The 26,257-nt window shown below is 36.9% G+C and overlaps 1 protein-coding gene across 1 annotated transcript in view; it reads left to right on the top strand.

Moving 5' to 3' along the window:
* The first annotated feature begins 11,229 nt into the window (after positions 1-11,229).
* The window catches only part of LOC135071260 (uncharacterized), a 152,091-nt gene continuing 137,063 nt past the window's right edge, over positions 11,230-26,257 (top strand). The window contains exon 1 of the mRNA XM_063965049.1: positions 11,230-11,300. The gene's annotated coding sequence lies outside the window, so the exon portion shown is untranslated. The remainder of the gene's footprint in view (positions 11,301-26,257) is intronic.

Here is a 26,257-nt window from a genome sequence, read left to right on the forward strand (position 1 = left end):
TCTGACCGGTCACGATGGTCAAATACCATAAATGACCGGTCAAATTCAATCAATTTGACTCAATATTACTGTACTACCACCGAATAATTTATTTATTTAGGTACCCAATTTATATGCAATTTTAAATGAAGGAACGATATTTTCTAGAATTAGACGTCATCAAAGTTGACGTGCGCGGCGATGCGACATTGTCATTCACCTATAATGCACGTGAGCGGGTTACGAACGGGTGCGAGGCAATTGCGTAGGGAAAGAAAGAGAGCACATAAATCATTACTAACCACTTTTATATTTTAATTAAGATGTTGTAGACAAAAGTCTACACAAAATCTAAGAAAAAACTTAAAAAAGTACTTAACTATATTACTTGACCGAAATTGAAATAACTGAAATCAAATTGACCGAAATTGTCCGTTTTTGACAGTTTATGACTTGTTTTGACCGTTTTTGACCAATTTGACCGTAAATGACGGTCAGTCAAATTTAGCCGCTTTAGTCATTTTCAACACTAACTTGGAGTCGCCAGCAGTTCTTTTGGAGTTTGTAATGAATGTTAATGACAATGATCTAGTTACGTTAAAAACGCATTTCTTGTATTCATTTTGATTCAGCAACAATAAGTTTGTAAGTTTATTAAAATGTAGGTTCTGATAGACAGATAAACAGCGATAGCATAAAATAATAAAAGGGGTTCCGTTAACCGAGAACTCTAAAAAGACTTATCGAACTTCTTCAGTCAAGTAGATTAGTAGATCAAGTTTCTCTGCCCTTATGGAAAGATTTTAGCCACTCAGTGCAGACTAAGTCACATCTAACGAAATTTTTTCCATCGAAAATAATAGTCAAAGCACTGTCGTTTTCTAGAAAAACAAAAGTGTTAATAAGTCAATGAACGTCCTCCAACATACGTGCCCCACTGCCAATCATCACACTTAATATGCTACTCATGTAAGAGCTATTGTTTCGTTATCTTTAACGCCTGTTTGATCATTTTAACACTGATTTAGTGATACCACTACTACAGTGATACACTACACTAGCAGGGACCTATGTGAATTGATGTTTTTTTTGTTTTAACGCTTTGACCGAATGTTCGTTTGCTATGGTCATCAAAATTATTTATTGAATTATGTATGCAGGTTGCATGACCTTGCGCTCGAATATAACAAAGGTGAATGGCAGTAAGTTTGGCATCAAAATGTATAATAAACCGCCAAAAAATTACGTTATGACCGTACCGACGACGACATGGGTAAAGGGGTTTCTTTTACCGTTGTTTTATCAAAAACTTATTGTGTTCTTCCTGTGGAGAGTAATGATGATGAAAGCGAGTTCTGCATTTAACTACCTACCTGTTATGCTAGTAATATCTCAAATACATATTATTAAAAAAAACGAATGTAGTTGGTAAGCATATTATGTGTGTTCACCATAGTCCACCCACAATAGAAGCGGTTGACAGAGACCAAACTTATGTCTTTTCGAAAGTTATGAATTTATTCATAAAAAACCTTCTGTGTCCAAACTCTTCTGTGGTCCAGCCAACGTGACGCATCCAATGCACCACTGCATAGATACTCCAAATTAGTTCTGCTTCGTAAAAACGTCGGACCATATCAAAACATTGACCCAATTCTTAAAAATATTATTGCTATTATTATTATTAATAATTTATGTTTGAGCTCGTTGTTATTTAATGCGAGTTAAATTAATAAACGCGAATCATCATTTAATTTTAACTTGGTGAGTGAGTAAATGGAATTGCAAATAAAAACATTTCAGTCTAATAAATACATATTACTCTGGTAGGTACTTAAAGTACATTTAAAGCATACAAATTAATCAACTCTACTTTGGGCCATATACCTACTTGACTGCTAGTCAATAGTATTTAGTGGGCTAGGATTATGTTTAACACAAATACATCTAATAATATCATTGTATCATTTAAAAAAAAATCTCAAACGTTTAATCTATACTAGTTATAAAGCTGAAGACGATTTAAAAAAATGTGTTGGATAACCCATTTATAGAGGAAGTTAAAGGCTTTATAACACCACCCTACAGCCAATAGCAGTAAAGAAAAATGCTGCAAAAACGGAAAATATTATTCAAACTATTTTCATGCGTAGGTACGAAGTCGCGGACATAGCCAGTGCTGCAAGTACTCTATGTTAAAGGTACTGTGCGTGTTTGGAATAATAAAACTGCATAAATAAGTAGTGCATTAAGTAAGTCCCTTTGAGGTAGATCTAACTTGCCAGTTTATCGGATTTTCTAGAGAAATCATAAGCTGTACCTCTAGCACGAAAAACTTTCGACTTCGAATCGTTTGCGTATTCGAATCACCATCAAAAGATTTAGTACGAAAACTAAAACAGCGCCCTTGTGAACGAACGTGTCGTAAAGTGAACTTAGTATGAGAAATGGTTGCACGAAACTTATTTTTATTTATCATTTAATTCAAAGGTTGAGTATCGAATTTCGTCGAACACGCAAACGATTCGAAGACGAAAGTTGTTCATGCTAGAGGCACTGTATTGACTCAAGTGTAAAGTGATAGAGCTGCGTCCTATCACTTATCTAAGTGTATTGGTAGAGCGAGAAACAGCGGGAGGTTTATCTCTTAATCTAGATGATTTATGGCAGGAATGTTTTATTTATTTGTTATTATAGCAATTCATTAAGTTTTCTGATTTTAATCTCAGTACCAAGTTTCATACTGGATTTCATCTTTATTATATTATTTATTTATAATTATAATGTAGTTTGAAAGTTTAGGAAATAGAACCTACATATTATTTTAAATACAGATTTTTGTATTTTTTTTATTACTGGGTACTGAATTGAGTTGACTCTAAGCTACATCGTCGTACGTATTTTTTGGGGTAAGCTAACGCCATCTAGTGTTGAGAGGTCAAACTGCTGGTGAAGCCCGCCACCTATCGGAGAGTAGTAGCAAAACTATAAGTGAGGTAGCTACGAGATGGCGCTCTTAGTATCATGAATAGTTTTAATTACCTTTATACTTTTGGATTTTCAGTATTTTTCAGGATATTAAATCACTAGTTAGAAAAAAGTATAGGTACTAACATAAAAAATATACCTACATCAATCAATACCATTTAGAAACGTACGTAACAAGGCCAATGATTTAATGAGGGTTTTCGCGAATAAAAAATCCGCCAGATGGCAATACGTAGACGCGAGGTCCAAATGCTGCATGATTGGTTATTTTTGACATGAAATTGACAGATATGTCAAAATCCACCAATTACGCAGCAGTCAGACCCCACATTCACGTCCCGCCATCTAGCGGATCTTTCATTCGCGAAAACCCTCATTGATATTGTTTAAATTATTTTTTTAAGCAATACGTAATAACTACATGGATATTGTTTTTAAACAATTTTCCTGGAAAATCTCTCACGGAAAGAAAAATATTACATCATGGACCAATTATGTTGGTGTTTTGAAGGAATGCTAACATACTTTTTTGTTGACATTGATGGCGTAAGTGCTAAAATGCTTTGATAAAGAATGTGCGCGGTGCTGATGTCTGATGTGCCTCTGATTGATGTGTTTAAAATCGACGCCGATTCGCCACTTTAGACTGTCAGACAATAATAAACAGACACATTCTTTTGGAGATGCATTTTTATAACTGTTATGTGTATGCTCTACACACATACCTATAGAGTAGTTTACTTAAGACTAGGCGCAGACCACCGATTTTCAGTTGGGCGATAGTTGTGCCCGATTTTAAATTTTATGAAAAATCGGCCAAATCAAATCGGCCAAATCAAATCGGTGTACTGTGCGCACTTCCCATACTGATCAACTGACCGACGAAAAATCGATGGTCTGCGCCTAGGCTAAGTGCTAGACTAGATTTAGATTTTCAGACTACCATACCATCAAGCCATGTGTTTCGGCAGTTGAAGGTAAGACAAACACACACACACACACAACCTGCATGCAAGCCTTTGTTTCTTTTTTGCCCCTTTGACTGTTTTTTACGAGATTGTAATAGTATATAGAATCCATTATTGGCTGTAAGAACAAAAATGCCTGTTTGTATTATTATTATAAAGAGCTGTGGTTTTCTGAATAAAGAAAAATAAATAAAATAAACTTCCTCTGCGGTTCGATCTTCGGGCTGTAGGTAGGCCTAGGATGCACGCCGCGATAAGCTTTGTTAAAATCATAGATAAAATTATATCCTGGCCCAGCTGATCATTACTTTTCATCAGCTGAGTTGCAAGCCAAGGACTCCTCAATAAATTATTCTGCTACAGCCGAAATAGTACAAATTCAATTTGAATGTACACGACGGGTACCTACTGAAACGTCATGTACTCAAAATATTATTATGTGTAAATGTAGATTTTTAAGTGGAAAGTAGATATTTAATTTATCAATAAAAAATAAATGTATTACTTAGGTACGTATTACCAGAAATTTGCATATCGGGGATATAATCATAAAGATATGTAGATATTATGTAGTATGTAGGTAAAATTACAAGCTACGTCACCACACTATCGAATTACCACGTGGATTCATCAATCGGGGATTTTTTCAAGAACAAAAGTTTTTTGGGTAATCCCATGATTCAAGATGAAATAGGTCTAGACTAGAGCATAACTCAGTCAGTGCCTGAGGTATGGGAGCGGCACGGGAGGGTGTTTGTGTAGACGTCAAACGTCAGAGAGACTTCAGACGTGCTTCAGATTGTATTGTATTGACTTATATTATAATTTGATATTTTAATATTAATTCGATACCATAAAATATTTGTATGCCAGTAATGGTAAATGTGTTTGTGCTTTTTTTCCATATTAATTGTCATCATTTTTACCCACATTTTTACAAATAAAGTGATTTGATTTGATTTGATTTGATATGATATGATTTGATTTGATATGATATGATATGATATGATTTGATTTGATTTGATTTGATTTGATTTGATTTGATTTGATTTGATTTGATTTGATTTGATTTGATTTGATTTGATTTGATTTGATTTGATTTGATTTGATTTGATTTGATTTGATTTGATTTGATTTGTATGCTCCGTCATAATATTATGTCAATGCCAACCCTTCTGTGCCGCTACCAATTCCATACCTCACGCACTGACTCAATGAGGGCTATCGTTTTAGCGCTCACCAGTTGGCGCCACTGTAGAGTAAGGTCCTGTCACTTGCTAGTAGCGAAGACAGTGGCGCCAACTGGTGAGCGCGAAAGTGGTAGGAGGACTATCGCATTTGCACTCATCAAGATGGCGCCACTGTAGAGTAAGGTCCTGTCAATCGCCAGGGGTGCCAACTGTTAAGTATAAAAACGATAGCCCTCATTCCATACCTCACGCACTGACTCAATGAGGGCTATCGTTTTAGCGCTCACCAGTTGGCGCCACTGTAGAGCAAGGTCCTGTCACTTGCTAGTAGCGAAGACAGTGGCGCCAACTGGTGAGCGCAAAAGTGGTAGGAGGACTATCGCATTTGCACTCATCAAGATGGCGCCACTGTAGAGTAAGGTCCTGTCAATCGCCAGGGGTGCCAACTGTTGAGTATAAAAACGATAGCCCTCATTGAGCGCTACACCTATACTATGTTATGCATACTCGAACATTATTAAGTGTGAGCATGCGTGTTATTGTTTACTTTAGTCATCTTTATTTGAGTCAATGTGTCATCGCTTAATAACGGGACTCTCTCAATTAGGACTTGATTGAGGTCAAGAACTCTTCATTCATAAACCTTCCTCAATCAACTACTGAAAAAGGGTGTGGAAGATTTCGATTCGAGTATCAAGGGCGCACATGAACCAGTGTGAAAAAGATGAAAATATTTTCAAATATCGTCATATGAGCGCAGCTGATATTAGAAACCGGAATACCACTCGGGGGATCAACATGGAAAATAGTTTTAAAATGGTAAGTGTTATGCTAGAGGAGTAAATAAATGCTCGGCGATCGAACTAGCGTACTTTCCAATTAATCCAGTTTCTAAACCGTATACAAAAAAAAACTTAATTGATCGATTAACGCGCGTCGACGCTACAGAGCTTCTGAAAAAAAGGTGTGCACGGACCCTAGGACTAGTTGGCGCAGTATAAAATATCCAGAGTGATAAACACTCTAAGGCTGGATTGCACCATCTTACTTTAACTTTGACAAATGTCAAAAATCTGTCAAATTCCATACAAAAAGCGCCGGTTATCGCCATAGTTACGTTCAAAGTTACCTAGGTGGTGCAACTCAGCCTAAGATACAGCTTTAAAAAATCACTATTATTCTGATGCATCATTAAAACAATATCCTCCAGCCAATCCATCAAACGAGCCGCACAACTAATTGCAATGCACCCGCCACGTCTTCCTCAGCTAACGAGCTATCAGATGCTGATGCGAAGCTGTTGAATATTGACGGCGCTGCGTGTGGGCAAGTCACTGATGACTCTGTATTTGGTGCGATGACTGCGCGCTCTGTGATAGGCATTTTATATTGCGCGGACTAAAACGGCTAATTAGCCATATTAGCCGTATAACTTAAAATAAAAAATAAAAACTTAAAATCCTACTATCCTACTAACATTATAAATGCGAAAGTTTGGATGTGTGGATGTTTGTTACTCTTTCACGCAAAAATTACTGAACGGATTTTGATGAAACTTTACAATATTATTGTTTATAACCTAAAATAACATATAGACTATAATTTATGACAATCTGTGATTGTGACAAACTAAATTTCACGCGGGTGAAGCCACGGGCAAAAGCTAGTATTTAAAATTGCTGTTTAGGTATTATTTCGTTTTTATTTATAAAATAAGTGACAAATAAAAAAAAGTTATGTAGACGCCTGGCGTCTGAAGTGGGCGGGGCACATAGCTCGTAGAGACGATGGCCGTTGGGGCAGAAAAGTTTCGACTCGAGTGGCGATAACGGGCTGGAAGACGTAGCGTGGGCAGGCCTCCTACTAGGTGGACCGACGATCTGGTGAAAGTCACGTGAAGAGCCTGGATGCGGGCAGCGCAGGACCGTTCATTGTGATAAAACTTGGAGGAGGCCTTTGTCCAGCTGTGGACGTCATTTGGCTGAAACGAACGAAATAACAAACGACACGTCTGGCCTACTGGTATACGTACCAGAATGCTAAGTCAGTCGCGGGGCTTGCCTACATTACGTAACTTTCGTATCAAAAAATGTATGTTTGTCAAAATAAATAAGTACCTAACCAATTTTATCTCCGCTATCTGGCATTTAACCTACCCATAACACAATAAAGTCTATACTCATGTACCTACTCAAAGCACAAGCTTTGCTCAAATTGCTGGATATTCTATGATCAAGTAGGATGGGCCGGGAGTCTGGGCGGGCTGGGAGACGCCTCCGACACAAAGGATGATGGGCACAAATGTATGGAAAGTGGTACCCGCTCCAATAGCCATAACCAATATATATTTTAAAAGGCCTTTAGATGTAGGTAAATGTCTGTTAGGGGGCCAGATCTAATTCACGTTTTGAAAGCAGTAATTCCACTAAGTATTATAATGAAAGTATAACACAATCATCCATGTATACGAGTATGTATTATGACTACAATCTATTAATATAACTAAAAGAAGCATTGAAAAGGAAAGGATTATACCTACGATGAACTACCCAAGCTATTAGACCTTTATTCGCTTTCATCATCATCATCGTGATCATTTTAGCCATAGGACGTCCAGTTGAACATAGGCCTCCCCCAATGATTTCCACAAAATGGTCGGTTGGTGGCGGCCTGCATCCAGCGCCTTCCCGCTACCTTTGTGAGGTCGTACTCGTCGGTCCATCTTGTGGGTGGACTTGTTGGGTCTTGTGGGTTTATACGCTTTAGCAATCCATAATAAAACCCTTAAGAAGTAATAAAACTTTAACCCCTTTATTAATAAAAGTTACACCCTAGTTGAACTCTGGCTTAAATTGTCATTTGGTATGGAAATGTCATTTTAATCCAAGGTTCTTCCTAGGTGTAACTTTTTATTAATAAGGGGGTAGTACTTCTTTATATAAAAATATTTATTTCACAATCATCCCCATCAATAATTATAGAGTTAAGGAAGGATGCTGGAACAGTGAACCCTTCCTGACTCGCATTTATAACCTAAGTACCATACGATGGACACGTATGATACTTCTTCTTTTTCTTCCTCGGTCTCTTCCTCCCTCACTGATGAGGATCGCGACCACAGATAGTGTTCCTCCACAGACTGCGGTCATAAGCTGTGTGGACCGCACGATGCAAACTCCCGCCCACCGTCTTCCTCACCGCGTCCGACCATCTCGTCGGTGCCCTGCCCCGAGTGCGTCCCCCTTCATACTGTATGATACTTAGGTTACACAAAAAGTATCTTTATCTTCGAACGCAACCAGATCTGAGGCTGGTGGCCATAGTAAATGTTGTTCGTCTTGGTAAGACCTTTCAAATGACACTACAAACATTACTATTGGAGCCGGGTACCATTCTGCAAAAAAATATGTATATCTTCGTACACAACCAGATCTGAGGCTGGTGGTCATAGTAAAAGTTGTTCATCTTGGTAAGACCTTTCAAACGATACTAGACTCATATCTATTGGAGCCGGGTACCATTTTGCCCATTGTCCTTTATTATCCGGATTATGTGCCTCTTGGTTAGCTTTCGTTTATTTGCAACGACTGGAGCACAAACAATATATAAAAAATTTGAACTTTATTTACAAAACGTTTGCTTGAATTTTCAATATGATATTCTTTTGTTTTTGTATTATACTCGTAGGTACTTACTTAACGCACTTTATCATAAATGCATCACGAAGTGGGTATTGTACTGGTATCAAAAAGATAAAAGCTAGGAGTTTTGAGATGAGAGCTTAATAAGTTCGCAGTATTGACGAGTTTACAGGTTGAATGAACTTGACAAATAGGATACAGAGAAAACACATTTTGATGCTTCATGTGAAAGTGTCTTAACCAGTATGTCGTAAATCAAATTAGAATTAAATTCAAGATTATGTGGCTAATCCATCCTTTCTGAAATTAGAGATTTGCAAATTCATATTTGGTAAACCAGTTCCTATGGATTACATTACGCACGATAAACTCTTTATGTGACAGATATAAATTAGGAAAACTAGTTAATAAATTGAGTACCTATAAAGTAAGGTGTTGTTATTATTTCAAAATCTACTTAGACCTAATAAACATGCAAATGTTTAAAAGTCTAATGATCAATTAGACGAAACTACATTATAAAACACCTGTATATTTATAATAGACTAGCGGCCGCCCGCGACTTCGTACGCGTGGATCCCGTTTTACCCCCTTAGGGGTGGAGTTTCGTAAAATCCTAAGCCTACGTCATAACATCTACCTACATGCCAAATTTCAGCCCGAGCCGTCTAGTGGTTTGGACTGTGCGTTGATAGATCACTATGCCAGTCAGTTATGTATTTAGATAGAGTTTGAGATTACCTACTGTAGACTCTATAATCTATATAATTGTTATATGTAAATTCCTTTTATTCGGGAAATCTCCGACTGGTTAAAACAATTTTCTACTAATTACTTAGGTATAGGTACTCCTTTTATTTTTAATACCCAAGCTAGAGCTAATCCTAAGTATAAATATCCACAATCATCGTTCAAAGTACACACTATACAGCCACTGTTTCACAATATGTGACGTTAATCCTTCCTCGTACAGGCGCCTCCCGATAGCGCGTGAAATCAGATATTAGTGGGACTCTCGTTATCTATGGCGATAACAGTTACGTAGGCGAATACCGTGGCACATTCCAAGCTACATCAGCTGGCTCTACGCAAATAAGTCAGACAAAGACCTACTTGGTAGACACAAAAATATTGTCAATTGTCTTTCTCTACATCCAGAAGTTATTTTTTAATGAAAGGAAAATAGCCAGGAAATAAGGCTGAAAATTCAATGAAGGAATATGCCTTTACTTTCGATGTGACTGCCATAGCTCATAAAAATACGACGATACGTGACGTCCACGTTTTTTAAAGTTAACTGACGTTACCATTGTATAATAAAAAAAAATATGTAAAAAAATTAAATGTATGTAAACTTTTTCTATTTTTCTTATTACAATAGTAAGTTGGAGGTAAGAACCTCAAGCAATCTCGATACATTTGAAAGTAGTCCATAGTAAGCGGAAAAATTTGTTTCCGGATATTTTTTTACGTTGAAAATTCTATACTCAAACTCCCCGATTTTCATTTTACTTTTGATACGCATCACTAAATTTCATAAATTGCTCTCTCTCTCTCTTACATACCTAAAATATTTCTTTTGAAAAATACTGTGTACGAGTAGGTATATCAGAACATAAGATACGCATAGGTATTCTTAGTTAAGTTGAATGCAAAATATGGCGACCTGAATGCTTATACTCTGACGTCATGGCTATGAATAAATTAAATTATATTCTTGTGCAGACATCACGAGCAGTCCTTGAAGGGTCGATCTGGATTGCGTATTCAAATGGGAATATCATTTTCATATCACAATAGTAAACATCCGGACGGATGTATTCATGGTCTACCCGCAATCCGCATACATTTTCATGACCATGTTTACTTGTACTATAATTCTTATGGGTATACGCATTGATACACTATCTACGTGGGTCTAGTGTGGTATTTCGCAATGATTTTGGATATTAGATTCTACGAAATTATGTCAGTGACTTATAAAATTCAAAATTTTATAAGGACAGTACTGTAATACTTGTCATGTATGTATGTATTATGAACAACTAGCTACATTAGATACCTACCTATTCATTTATTCATTATTTCTTCGAATGGCAAAAAAATGCTTGAAATGCAAAATATTTAGAATGTTTGATGTTTAAAGTCCACGAACTCCGTAAAACCGTATGAGCATGATCGACATTAGTCGCCTGATGAAAATGTAGAGTCCACGAAAACCTAAACCAAGGAAGTTAAAAGTTATTACAATAGGTACTATGATATCACAGTCCTACCATAGACCTAGCAATGAAGCCATTGCTGAAGTGAAAACAATTTCACGGTTTCGGCTCGCACCTCGCAGGCAAGGCAGTGTGAATCCGTATTCCGTGGGGGGCAGTCGCGTCGTTCATTCCGCGACCGCGCGCGCCGGCGAAACTTTTATCAATTAAAACTATCGCAAAACTACACCAAAACATTCCAAAGCATATTTAACTGTGGTACTGACTAGTGTGTTTTGTGCCAGTGTGCGGTTGCCGGCCACGTGATTTCAGGTAAATATGCCATTCGCGATTTATCACGGCAGAAGTTGGAATATCACGAATTTGTGGATCTCGAAAGCTCTTTAGTTTGTTGATATGTTTATACCGTTACTAGATTTGAATAAACATCAATTAAAGTATGGATTAAGTTTCAAACAGGAAAGCTTTGGTATGTTGTTGTTAAAGTGACAGGACATAAATGGTTTGGTTTGGTGGTATTCTGTGTATGTAAATAAAATAAAACATAATCTTTTTATTTTAATCAAATTAGCAATTTAAATTGAAGGATCAAAATATTTATGGGATTAAAGGCAAGAGATTCTCTCGTTTGCGGTTTTTTATTGCTTAGATTTGTATATTTTATGAGAAGTAAAGTTTGACAATAAACCAGAGATTAGTTAAATAAAACGTAGCAGATTCAAGTCATAGAGTTCTTTTTGGTGTGAATTTCGACCACTACTTAGTACGTACCTAATTTAGAAATTCTCAAAATTGAAGAGGTATAGGTTACCCACTAGAAAAACACTGCATTATCCAGTTTAATTAATGTCGGGACTGCAGGATTTTCGCCACAAACCAGAAGTGTCAATAATGTTGGAATCAGTTTTCGAAAGAAGCCCAAACCATCGATTTATTTACTCACCTCTGGTTAGGGGAGACCAACCTTCTCTTGCTCTCCACCAGCCACGGATACCCGAGACAGAAACTCGTTCCATATTGGACACCGAATATCATAAGTACTCCATCTAATCTGGATCAGGAACAGATCGGTGAAAGGTCCTTCTCAGTATCCGAGAGACCGAGAGCACTTCTTCACTGACCGTGGCCAAGCTAAGGTTTAAAAGATATACTAGGACACTCTCTACTTTAATATAAATATCGACATATAATTTCCCAAAAAAAATGCTTAGTAATTTAATTAGCATAATCGGCAGACAAGGTTGGCATGTAGTCAGCTAAAGTTTCATTTCGGGAGTTCTTTAAAAGGTTATAAAGTTAGTTAAGCCATTAATAATGCCATTGAGCAGTTTAACTGCAAATTTTCCCATTAATATGAAATTAATTAGCATAAATGTTTTTTAATAAATGTATAAATAGCGGAAATGTTATTTAAAAACTAATCAGCATTGAAAATCTTTTAATAACCTTTTAAAATGGTATAGAAGTTAGTAACATACAATACAACTCATACGCAGAATTTTTGCGTATAGTGCACATTAGGCCTTAACATGTGTTGTACAACAACACATCAAATTGCTTACTAATAATTACTATTATTGTTATATGTTACACCTACACATATTTTGATAACATTGTTATCAGCTGTGAAGCAATAAGATCGTGAGGCAATCATAATAAAACTTATCAAAGTGATACCTGAAAACATGAGAGATTTTGTCAAACATTTGGGGAGATATTGGCGTTGCTATGCCAAATTACGTCCAACATTCGGATATTCGAATACCATCCCTTCGGGGAAGTCGTTTTATTTTTCTCGAGCGTAAATCACGGAGGCATGGCGTTTTATTTGGATTCCTATTGGATACTGGGAATCGCGACGTCTCTCCGCTGATAGCGATAAGTCATTTCGGCTGTAAACCCCTTCGAGATTAAAACTTCTGATGAGAAAAGCAATAAGTTTTATGCAAACATATTCAGCTGGGTTGCACCATCTCATACATTTAACAAACGTCAAAAATGTGTCAAACCCCATACAAAAAACACCGGTTATCGTTATAGTCACGGTTAAAGTTAGGTGGTGCATCTCAGCCTTAGAAAATGATTTTTATGAATCGCGTGATTCTGGGTATACTCGTAAATGACAGAAAACGCGTTTTTTTTATAATAATAATTGTTGTAGCTGCATGCACCTGAAAATTAAAAACACAACAATCTACTTTCACTGGCGTTGTTATCATAAATTGTATAAAATCAAAATCAAAATCAAAAATATTTATTCAGTTTAGACCACAAGTGGCACTTATGAACGTCAATAGAAAATAATAAAAAAAGAAAAGGTAGCCCTTATGGGGCACTTTACATGTCTCCTTATCTTTTGGGCCCTACCAGCGCTTCGAGACAAACATATGGCAAGTGCTGAGAAGAAACGCCGGAACAAACTCAGTCACCACTTATTGCCAGGAATTATCTAACGGTAAGAATAGTCAAATTTAAGTACATCAAATATGTGCAGACTGAACTGACCACGCATCCTTGTCATCAATATAGTCTCGAACCTTGTAGTACCCTTTGGACATAAGGGTATTTTTTATATGTATCTTAAATTTGTCTATTGGCAATTCAACAAGGTTGTGTGGTATTTTGTTAAATATGGTAATACATTTCCCCAAGAATGAATTACCTATCTTATGCAACCTAAATGATGGAACAGCAAGTTTATTTTTATGTCTCGTGTTAAATGAGTGGACGTCACTTTTCTTAGTAAATAAATGTATATGTTTACGGACATACATAATGTTATCAAATATGTATTGCGAAGCCACAGTCAATATATTGATTTCTTTAAAAACTTCTCTAAGCGAGTCACGTGGTTTAAGACCGTATATTGCCCGGACAGCTCTTTTCTGTAAAATGAAAATTGATTCTATGTCTGCTGCTGAGCCCCACAGTAAAAGACCATAAGACATAATACTATGAAAATAACTAAAATATACAAGCCTTGCTGTTTCAACATCAGTCAAGTTTCTGATCTTTCTCACCGCAAAGGCAGCTGAACTAAGTCTTCCCGCCAAGGCAGCAATATGGGGGCCCCATTGTAATTTACAGTCTAGGGTAATACCTAGAAAGACAGTAGAGTTTATCAGTTCAATGCGTTCATTATTTACTGTAATATTAGTATTAACTTGTTTGACATTAGGCATAGTGAATTTTAAACATTTAGTTTTTTTTGCGTTTAATAGCAAATTATTAGTTGTAAACCAGTCTAATACTTTGGAAAGAGCATTATTCACGTCGTCAAATACTTCCTGACGCCTGTCAGTTTTAAAAATTAAAGAAGTGTCATCAGCAAATAATACTATCTCACAAAGGTCCTTTGAATAAAAAGGTAGATCATTTATATAAATCAGAAAGAGCAATGGTCCCAGTATTGAGCCTTGGGGCACTCCCATTTTTAGGGGGGCGCCCGAAGAGTTAGTTCCGTGAATATTTACTTTTTGTAATCTGTCTGAGAGGTAAGAGTGTAATAGGCTTAAGGCCTTGCCTGATACGCCATAATGTTCTAGCTTAAATAACAGAGTTTGATGATCAACACAGTCAAACGCCTTCGATAAGTCACAAAATACACCAATAGCATCTTTTTTCTCCTGCCAAGCATCGAAAATGTGTTTGATAAGAGCAACCCCTGCATCGGTCGTACTTTTCCCTTTTGTGAACCCATATTGTTTTTCATGAAACAGTTTATTTAAGTTAAAATGAGACAGTAGTTGATTGAAAATAATTTTTTCAAATATTTTCTGAGCGCAGGTAGTATCGATATAGGTCTAAAGTTGGATGGGTCACTTTTGTCTCCTGCTTTAAATAATGGTATGATTTTACTATGTTTCATCAGGGTAGGGAACTGACCTTCGTTAATACATTCATTAAAGATATGAGCTAAATGGGGAGCTATAAGAGGAATGATGGGTTTTATTATGTCTGTTGATATGCCCCATATATCCTCTGTCTTTTTTATATTTAGTTCTTTGAAAGTTTTTATAATAACTATGGGGTCTATTTGTCTAAATTTTAATGGACTATTGCAAACATCAACACAACCCTCGAGAAGAGACATTGCCTGATATGAACATGAATTAAGATTGCTTGTTGTTATGATTGGTACATTTGAGAAGTAACCTTCGAATGCGTTTGCTACCTTATCATTGCATTTAATATACTTATTATCAATTTTTAATGCGAATGTGTCATCCCGAGATATAATTCTACAAGTTTCTTTATTAATACAATTCCAAGTAGCTTTAATTTTGTTGCCAGAGTTTTTAATTTTGTCACGTATGTAAATAGATTTTGCCATAGTACAAACTTGTTTAAAAACTTTTGAGTATTTTTTTACATATTCTATAAAGTTCGGGTCGCTACTATAGGCTTTTCTACCATATAATTCAAACATTTTTTTCCTACTAATATAAATACCTACTGTAGCCCAGTCACTGAATTTAGTTTTATTGTTTTTAATAATAATTGTTTTCTTAGGAAAAGTTTTATTGAACTCATTTTTAATTAATTCAAATAATTGCTCATATAAAATATTTATACTACAGTTAAAATAATGCAAAAGTGGGACCTTATTAGATATTTGAGATTTAAATTTGTCTTTCTGGGATGCAGTGACTGGTCTACATTCTATTTCCTTGCTCGATGGCACAAAATGGTGTTGAAATGACGCTATTTGACCGAAATGATCAGAATTAACAAAATTTATTATTGATTTCTCTAGCACTAAGCAGTTACAGAATATATTGTCTAAGCAAGGCGTCTTTCCGTTCTATACATGGCCAGAACGCACCCATAGGAAACTGCTCGTGTATATTTCGGAGTGCCTGTTTGTAAATCTGTGACTCCAAACTATACACGAATTTTGCGTACTAATCGTGTATAGTTTGGAGGAGCTTAGTAAAAAAAGTCATCTCCAAACTATACTCGATTAGTTTCTACTACACCACTTACACTTGACTAGAGTGTGTTTAGTTGTTATTGATTTAGTAAAATTCAGTAAAATATGGAACTATATTTAAAATTACATTTATTTGATATTATTACATAAAATATTACTTTACTGAATCTATAATAAATCTAGATTTTTAAAACTATTGTAAGTGGTTTTTGAAATTAAATTGATTAGGTAGATTTCAAATTAAATAACAATTTAATTAATATGAGAGAGAGTGAGAGAAGAAAGTTCAACGCGCATTAAATACAATATTATGCGAAACTTTAAATGCTAGGTTTGTATCGTCGGCCGTTTGGTGTAGTGGTTCGAAGTGGTAGCGGGTTCGATTCCCGCACAGTACAAACATTTGTGTGCATGGAACATATTTGTTTGTATTGGACTGGGTGTTTTCTATGTATAATAAGTATGTATTTACAAAAAAAGTATTTAATTATGTTTATATCCGTTGTCTAGTACCCATAGTACAAGCTTTGCTTAGTTTGGGACTAGAAGCGCAGTGTAAAATGTCTAAGGATATTTATTTATTATTTATTTTATTTATTAACTTTTATCTCAAGAACAAAATCATTTTGACATATTTCCATACCTACAATTGGTGAAATATCAGCCCCAAAACAAATATCTTTTCTATGGCAGAATAAGAAACACCAAAAAATCCTTTATCAAAACAATGACACGTGTCGTAAGATGATTCAATGTTTAAAGTAGACACGCAGATATGAATTAATCTATCTATATAAATAAAAATGAATTGATGTTCGTTAGTCTGATTGAATCTCGAGAACGGCTGGGCCGATTGAGCTGATTTTGGTTTTAAAATGTTTGTCGTAGTCCAGGGTAGGTCTAAACGGTGAGCAAATACGCGCGCGATATTGTTTTTCTGTAACAGACAAAATTCCACGCGAGCGAAGCTAGTATGTAATAGAAAGAGAGGTCAATAAGTCAAAATGACTAGCATGCAACTACTCGCGTATAAATTGTAATCACGCACTTATTACAATACATACATGATTAGTCCGTATGCGTACTGGCGATGTATATTTTGGAGGAAGATAATTGACCTAAGTCACTACAAAGTATACGCGAGCAGTACGCAGCGTATGCGTACTGGTCGTGTATAGTTTGGAGGAGCTTAGTAAAAAAAGTCATATCCAAACTATACTCGATTAGTTTCACACCCTTGCGTTCTGGCTATGTATAGAATGGAAAGACGCCTAAGCAAGTAGCTGATGTTGGAGTCACCCTAGTTGGTTCAGAGAAAAGATTTAACAAGTTAAAAGATTTGAATAAATTTAAAAACCGTATTGAAAGAGAGGAATCTTCTATTATATTGATATTAAAGTCTCCACATACAACTACTTTCTTTGAACTATTACACACTCTTCTAAGTACCTCTTCCATTGTGGTTTCAAATAATTCATAGTTACTAGATGGGGGTCTATATACACATACAATAACATAGTCGTCCAGTTCTGCACATGACAGCTCAATAGTTCGCTCAACAGAGAGAGATACAATATCTTTACGCTCTTTACATTTTAATTTATCATTGATTAATATTAGTGACCCTCCACGAATAGCTAACTCTCTAGTGAATGAACTAATAAGCTTATAACTTTTGGGGTTTCATGCGGTGGCGTTCCCCCAAGCCAAATGAAACACCGGTTAGCGTTGAGACGATGTGTAATCGGTTATCGTTGTACACAACACAAAATGTCACTCTAAACACAGTTTGGTAATCAGCGTAAACATTGCATGTATCACAAACAGCATACGGTATGATTAACTTATGTGCAATTACAATAGTTCGTGGAACGACCAAAAGTAGCTCCGAGTGAGCGGGAAAATGTGAAGTCCCGTTCCGTCAATTTTGACAGCTTGTGTCAGTGATGCGTTCAGAAATCCGAACGCCACACCACCCCCCCACGGAGAAGGATAGGTTAAGTGAAAAATATATATTCGTTTAAATCTTTGAACTTAACATGTCGACCGGCACGAGTAGTGTAGGACCGCTTCTCAGAGCTGTCGGCTGTTGGTTCAGGCTGAGGAGGTGCAGGTGGTAGAGCTTCTGTAGCTTTTGGCTGGGAATCGTATAGGTTTTCAGTAGTATTGTCGGTGTAAGCTGGCTTTACGCGATCGATGCTTACATTAGACTTTTTTCCTTTGATGTTGATGGTCAGAGTCTTGCCGTCATGGGAGCGTTCTATGATCGGGTGCGGACCAGTATAAGGAGGTTGTAGAGGACGTCGAACTGTATCGTCCCGGAGAAAGACGTGAGTAGCTGTGCTCAGGTTTTTAAATATGAAAGCGGACGGTTTGGAGTGACGCGAAGCAGGTATGGGTCTGATATCTGCCATTTTGTGACGCAGTTTCTCAACAAAGTCAGATGCGTTTTCGGGTGAATGGATGCTCACGGAAGGTGCTAGCATTTCTCCCGGTAGACGTAAGTTTTCACCATATACCATTTCTGCTGCTGTGGCCTTGATGTCTTCTTTAAAGGCCGTCCGCATGCCCAGTAGTACAAATGGTAAGGATGTAGTCCATGTGTTATCGTGGCACATGAGAGAAGCCTTCAGCTGCCGGTGGACTCGTTCAATCATGCCGTTTGCACTTGGATGGTATGCTGTCGTACGGATCCGTTTCGTGGCGAATTGAGCCATGAGGCGTCGAAACAGGTCAGACTCAAATTGAGTACCTTGGTCAGTTGTGGTGACGGTAGATGGTACGCCAAAACGGGAGATCCATTCCTTGATAAAGGTAGCAGCGACTTCCTCTGCCGTGATGGACCGCATTGGCCAAGCTTCTGGCCATCGAGAGACTCTGTCTATGGCTGTTAAGCAATAGCGGAAATCGTTACAGACTGGCAAGGGACCGATGATGTCAATGTGGACATGAGAAAAACGCCCTGATGGTTCATCAAAACTTCCGAGTGGTGCTGAGTTGTGCCTTGAGACCTTGCTGCGTTGGCAAGCTGCGCAAGATTGGGCCCAACGCCGGCAATCTTTCTTGATAGAAGGCCAGACGTATCGGTCTGTTATGAGGCGGGATGTCGCTCGTACGCCAGGATGACTCAAGTTGTGCAGCATGTCAAATGCTGCACGACGGAATGGAGGGGTTAAATACGGCCGAGGCTTCCCAGTAGAAACATCGCAGAAAACAGCCGTGTCGCTTCCTGGAAGAATGATCTTGGAAAGTTGCAGACTAGAGGATGAAGTAGTAAGTAGGTCTGCAAGTTCCGGATCCTTGTCTTGTGATCTTGCCAGGGCTTGATGGTCTTCTTCAAACGTTATGGCTTCGATCCGCGACATGGCATCAGCTACTACGTTTTCTTCTCCTCTGATGTATTGGATGTCTGTGGTGAATTGACCAATAAAAGATAGTTGATTAAGCTGAGGTGGAGGGAGCTTTTCTCGACGCTGTGCGAACGCGTACAGAAGTGGTTTGTGGTCCGGTAAAGATGGTAGTATGCTGCACTTCGAGAATGTGGCGAAAATGCTGGACACTTTCGTAGACAGCTAATAATTCTCTGTAATAAGTTGGCCACTGCGTTTGTGGTGGGCTCAACTTTTTACTGAAGAATGCGAGGGGCTGCCATTCGCCATTTATTTTCTGTTGAAGTGCTGCGCCAATGTGGGAACTGGATGCGTCAGTGAAAAGTCCAAGGGATGCATATGGAGCTGGGTGAGCTAACAAGGTTGCTTCGGTGAGGCTATTCTTGCAGTTGTGGAAAGCAAGTTCCAGGTCTTTTGTCCAAGGCACAGGTTTCGAACCTTTAAGTTTGTCATTAGCCAGGATGTCAATTAAGGGGGCTTGATATTGCGCAGCTTTAGGTATAAATCTTCTGTAATAATTGAGCATACCTAAGAATCTGCGGAGTCCTTGGGCTGTTTTTGGCAATGGGAAGCTTTTAATGGCCTCTATCCGGTGTGTTGGTGGTTTGGTGCCTGCAGCGGAGATGGTATATCCTAAAAAATTCACTTCTTCGGCTCCCAGTGTGCATTTTTCACAGTTAATGACTACGCCATATTGATCTAAGCGTTGAAAAAGTTGGTTTAGGTGATTTTCATGCTGGTCACGGTTCTTGGAGAATACTAGTATGTCGTCGACGTACGGAAAAACAAAGTCTAGTCCTCTTGTGACTTCATCGATGAATCTTTGGAAAGTTTGTCCGGCGTTTCGGAGTCCAAAGCTCATATATGGAAACTCAAACAGTCCAAATGTGGTAATTATTGCTGTTTTGCATATATCTGGTGGATGGACTGGTATTTGCTGGTACGCCTTTACAAGATCGATGGTACTGAAAATTGTAGCACCACGTAGGTTGTGGGCGAGATCACCAATGTGTCTTAATGGATAACGGTCCGGTATGGTGCGGGCGTTAAGGGCCCGATAATCGCCACAAGGTCTATAGGTGTCATCTTTCTTTGGGGCCAGGTGGAGAGGTGATGACCATGGGCTGCTAGATGGTGTAGCAGTGCCTGCTTGGACCATATTTGTGAAAGCATCTTGGGCTGCTTTAAGCTTTTGAGGGGCCAAACGACGAGGTCGGCTGGAAACGGGTGGTCCATCAGTTGTATTTATGAAGTGCACCGTTTCATGTTTGACTTCACGTGGATTAATGCTCAGCATTAGTTCATATTGCCTGAGCCAATGTTCCGTTAAACATAAGACATGAATATTCAATTCTTGGATAAATAACTCAATTTCCAAGTCTTTGCCGGAGAAGCCTTGTACATTTTGATGCACTAAATTAAAACCGTTAAATTTCTTTGTACCCGAATTTTGTATGCCAGAGTTATCCTCTATTGTCTTACGATGTAATTTAAATTATGATTTGGAACAGATTCCAAGGGTCGAACATCCATGTTCTGCTCAATAAAAGCAGTTTGGCTAGCCAAATTAATGGCTAAATATTTAATAAAATATGATAGCGAATTCGCTATTCGTCTTTTACAATATTTATTTAGATAATTATATTTATCTATTGTCAATAAACATTTATTTTTTAAATAATTGTTAATGTCAATTACATGGAATTTGCATTGATTATATGTCAGTGTATTCAATGTCAAATTCAATTTATATCTTAAATTATTTTCCTCCTGTGGCAAGCTTCTACTGTAGGGGAATGTGAACAAAATTATTTTATCTACATTAAGTAAACATAAGCTATCAAAAATATTTAGTAGGTCTTTTTTGCCTACATTGCCCCTATTTCCTATTAAAATTACTAATGTGGTATTTATTGAGAACGAATAATTTGTTATTTTTCTCATAATTTGTAAATAGGAAGCACCCGGTAAACAGTGGTTGATTACACTTTGTCCCAAGTAACTATTAATAAGTTGGCCCATATTTTTGCCTAACTCATCACTGAACATTACTATGTTGGTTTTTTCAATATTTTTATAATTATAATTAAAGTTATGTGACTCTGTAAATCAAATCATATTAATAAAGAAACATTATTTAGTAGAAAATGTACTATGTAAAATTATACTGGGATACTTTTATACTTTTATCATATTTATAAATATTATCGCCTATCTATCCAGTTAGTTAATCGTTGAATTTCGTAAAAAATATCATCTCAGCAGAAAAAATGGACCTGAAACAAGCTATTCCCATTTTCAGGTTGTTAATCTTTGAATTTTGTAACTAATATAATATGAGCAGAAAAAGCCGACCTTTAAAGTAGCAAGCTATTTGTATAATTTTTTGAGAAGCTAATAAGACGTTTTGGCTATAGATTCATCATCGTTGGCACCGACGCAAGAATGCATTGCAGATGTGCACGACACACGCAATTGCTCTAACATTATTTCACATTTGTTTTACATAATTTACGGCGTTTTGTCATCATTATACTGAGTGCACGAATTGGACTGAGCACTGATTCTGGTTTAAAGCACTTACTGTCAAAGCAAAGCCTGAATAATAAAAAATGCTGACCCTATTTGTTGAAATCACATCTCTATATTTAACTGCTCAGCTAGTAGAATATTTCCATGAGAAAACTACATTATGATGCAATGGCAGTGCTCAGCAACTTTCAGTTTCAAATTCAAACAAATTCCTAAAATGCGTGATCATTTAACCAATGAATTCATTTCAGTAAATAATGATAGTAGAGTAGGTATAAATCTCCTGTAACTTATTAATTAATTTAATAACATTCTGTCATCAAAACAACGAGAAAACTGAAAAGCAATTAACTCAGGAATTATTAGTACAGCTTTAAATTATGTTACGTGTTCTTTCAATACCAAATATGCGGAATATTTGGTTTCAGTACATTACATGATTATTATCTCGCATCACGCTAGTACCATAAATCTTTGATATCTTTTTCCAGAGGCAACTAAACGAGAAAGAATTAATTGTTTTTTTTCACACAGTTAACATTGTGAAGTCCTCAATTACTTACAATTACCAACAGCTTAATGGTAAAACGGACGCTGACAAACACTATTTCCGACTTTTTTTTGGCACTTGAAGATAATTTCGAATTTAGGCAATGCTCCATTGAAAAAAACCTTATGAAAATCTTTAGAACATAAAATTGACTTAATATTTACCTTCGAAGTAGGAAAATGCAAATCATGGATGAAAATGAAGTGTTTTTTGAAAAAAAAGATAAGCTACGGACTAGTAGGTACCTACATTATTAAAGGTTTTTTTGAATATAAGATTAGTAGTAAGTCTTATTTTCAATGCTATTGTTTCATGCACCATTTCAATTAAATCACTGTGAAAGCATCAAACGAAAAACCCAAGTAGGTCACTGTGAATGCATCAAACTGCGATACCTTGAACAGTACGTTATTATTCTGTGCTTCAACCGTTCCTTGTGCCCTTAAGTAAGCTCTCAAGTAATTTGATGGCGCGGTATTGTTTAGTCTACCATGCGGAGTAACAGTCAACTGGGATCGGTTTCAAGAGCGGAATCCGACGCTACTGTAATGTAAACAAGCGCAATGTATTATATTGTCGTTACAAGAACATTTAGGTCTGGAATGTTGAGCGGGAATATTTGTAAACAATTACTTTGCATGAGAACCCAGCTGCATGTTAAACTAATCCAGCTTTCATATACGTTGTTTTTTGATGACGTCAAGAATTAAAATATGTAGTTTTATTTTTTAATCCACAACGAGGAAGCTCTTGACTTACTTACATCTTGCCTGATGGAAAATGATGATCAAGCCGAAGGTGGAAACGAGCTTTACTCGGAGTTCTCTATCACGGAGAAACTAGCAGTTTAAAGCGATCATATGCCATATACGTCTAGAATGGAATGGCTAGAATTTAGCTAATTCATTCATCGAGTTCATCGTGTAGTGGCACAGATCTCGTAGCCTGAACTTCAGAGACTTAAGAAACAATTTTAAATGTCTGTCTGTTCCATCCAAATAAGGAATTTCAGACTGTGGTCCCATTGAGACGGGACTTACAATGACTGATAGCTGATACAAAATCCGTAAGTTAAATCTTTACAAGAGAAGCCATGGAAAAAAGCTACATCTATTCCGAGGTGGTGTTCTTATTTTGACAGAACTTTCAATGTCAAATAGTTTTTTTGACGCAGTATGATGCAGTCAGCTGTAATTCACACAAGAGAAACCACAGTGTGCACGCTAATTAGACTATAGTCTCACTATAGTATACCTAATAGCACTCAGCCCCGAGGTTTATAATTTCATATACCGTGTAATGGCTATGCTCACGTGACATTGGCAAATGTGGAAACACAATAGCCATAGAGAAGAAGAAGAAGAAGAGAAACCACAAACAAAAGTTACTTATTATGATCCCGCATAAGATCGTGGGTAGATAACTTCAGTAACTGGATCCTGCAAAGTCACTGCCAACGAGCGGGGAATTGCCAAAATGTAGTACTTAATGAGGAAACGTCCAAATAAACTCTTAGCCGGGTGTCACCATAATTGATTTACGCGACGTTAAACTCTGATTTATGGAGGGCCACTTAACGCTGATGAGCGTTAAATCATGACCAGATGATTTGCTGGATGCCATGACCATAGGTCTTTTGATTCATCTTCGGGAATGAATGGGCAGCATCTGTTACCATAAGTTGATACAACTGATGTTCTGAATGATCTTTGAGATATGACCTATGAGAGAAGGAGTCAATACGTTGAAGTTGTTTAGTATTTTGAGATGACGAAGGACCAAAAATAAATTTACGTTATTTTATATTATATCAGTTTAGTACAGAATGTATAAGATTCTGTGCTACTTTCTGAAACCTGAATAATTACATATTACAAAACTATTTTCACAAATAATTAAGATTGAGATAAGTTTTATTGGTATCGTTAATTATAATTGGATAGCGTCCTTGTACTGCCAATTAAAAACTCGTTCTTGAGAAGTGGATCGAGTGAATCAAGTCATGCCAAATTGTTGCAATCGAAATTTAAAAATAACATCCCTCTGGACAAAGAAGATAGGAAAATGTAACCCAGGGGAGTAACAATTAAAAATGCAATCAGAAATCTAATATGATTTCCTCAAAAATCAAAGGTTGATTGCGCAGTGTCTGTAAGGCCCCTGTCAGTTAGCAGACTTCCTCAAATAGGACGTTACGACCCAATGCAATTCAAAGAGTGACGTATACCGTTAAAAAATATAACCCTCCATCTTCTGCGCAGTCGGAGGCCAATGCAAACGTCTTATTTTAGAAGTTCATCACATTCCATAAACCCTTTTTATAATGATGACGTATGCATAAAAGCCTCATTCTCCTTGTAGCGGCGCATACGCATCTTCCACGTGACGTGGCCGATTAGCCACGTGCCGAGAAGGTCACAGTTTTTCACACTCCACACCCCCGCCTGCATTGTGTCTATTGTGCTGCACCCATTCCATTCAGGCACGCGCCGCGGCTAGGGCTGCTTCACAACTAGAATAAACCAGTACAAATAAAGAAATAAAAATATTTACTGGACAAACATAATGACAAAGAAATGCTCTTTCTCCTTATTAAGTATACAGTTCTTTTGTGATTAGTTACTTTTTTTTTTTTTTCAAAACAAAATTTTAGACACATAAAGTACACGCGTGCATAATTATTGTAGACATGTTAACCACATAACAAGTAAACCTCAAGCCATATACGATTGTAACCAGAAATAAAGTATCGTATGGAATTTGAACTGTCAAGAGTGTCCGTTGATTTCTTTATTAGGACTTCAGAAGTAACTAATTTATCACGTCGGTCATCATTAATGAAAATGGTGCTAATTCAAAACAATTAGGGCGCTTGTCCTAAATACACCATTGAAAGAACTCAATCATCCTCTAATTGACCCTTACGAGAATTCTATTTTTGACCATACAAACAAATTACCTACTTTTTCTTTCTACATGTCTTTGTATTTACTACTACCTACATAAATGCTTTGTGATTTGCAGACAGCACTCAACTGGTAGGTTTTCTCAAATACCAAAAAGAGCACACATGCTCTATTTCATTGATTATTAACCGCCCTTTATTTTCTCTAAAGGTTTTTACTAATAAGTTTATTAGTAAGATAGAGAAATAAATGAAGAATTTGAATTTGATAACCCTAGCGGTTGAATTTCATGAATGGGGCCATGATTTACGAAGTGCAATCCACATTGACGCGCATCTGTCAGGCGTATCGGGTGTTTGGGCAAATGGCTCTAATGTGACAGGATCACACATGCGTAGATATTGCGCTTTATTTGAAGTCTAGTCATTGGGTGCGTTTGTTGGAAAAAAGCTCTTGGAAGCGCTTGCTAACGCTGAGAAACAAACTATACAGTAATCGGCGAGGACACGTTTGTTAAAAAACTTCAATGACTTATTTCTTTCATTTTTAGCAGTGACAGCGCTTACCGCTTAGCGATCGCTATTTTGCTTACAAGCGCTTCCAAGCGCTTTTTTCCACCAAACACACCCATTTTATACACGAGGATCTTGTTTGAGTCTATTCTATTGTTGACCGAAACCAGCAATTCTATTTACATGGATGACTTATTTTTTCTGTATTTTGATTTTAAAACTGCACTTTTTGAAAATAGCAATATTTCTCGATAACGAACATTTAACAAACATTTATTTTTCACGTTTTTCCGGCCAATTCGTTCAGCAAATAAAGAATATTTTATTGATTGTATGAAAACAATTGTCAGTATTTTCTTAAGTGTACGACAATAACAAAAACTAAACATATTAAAATTGTTAAAAATATAATTTAACAAATTTCAAAGTCAAATGAACAGCCTAGCA

The sequence above is a fragment of the Ostrinia nubilalis genome, chromosome 4, assembly GCF_963855985.1.
Source record: "Ostrinia nubilalis chromosome 4, ilOstNubi1.1, whole genome shotgun sequence".
NCBI classification, from domain to species: domain Eukaryota; kingdom Metazoa; phylum Arthropoda; class Insecta; order Lepidoptera; family Crambidae; genus Ostrinia; species Ostrinia nubilalis.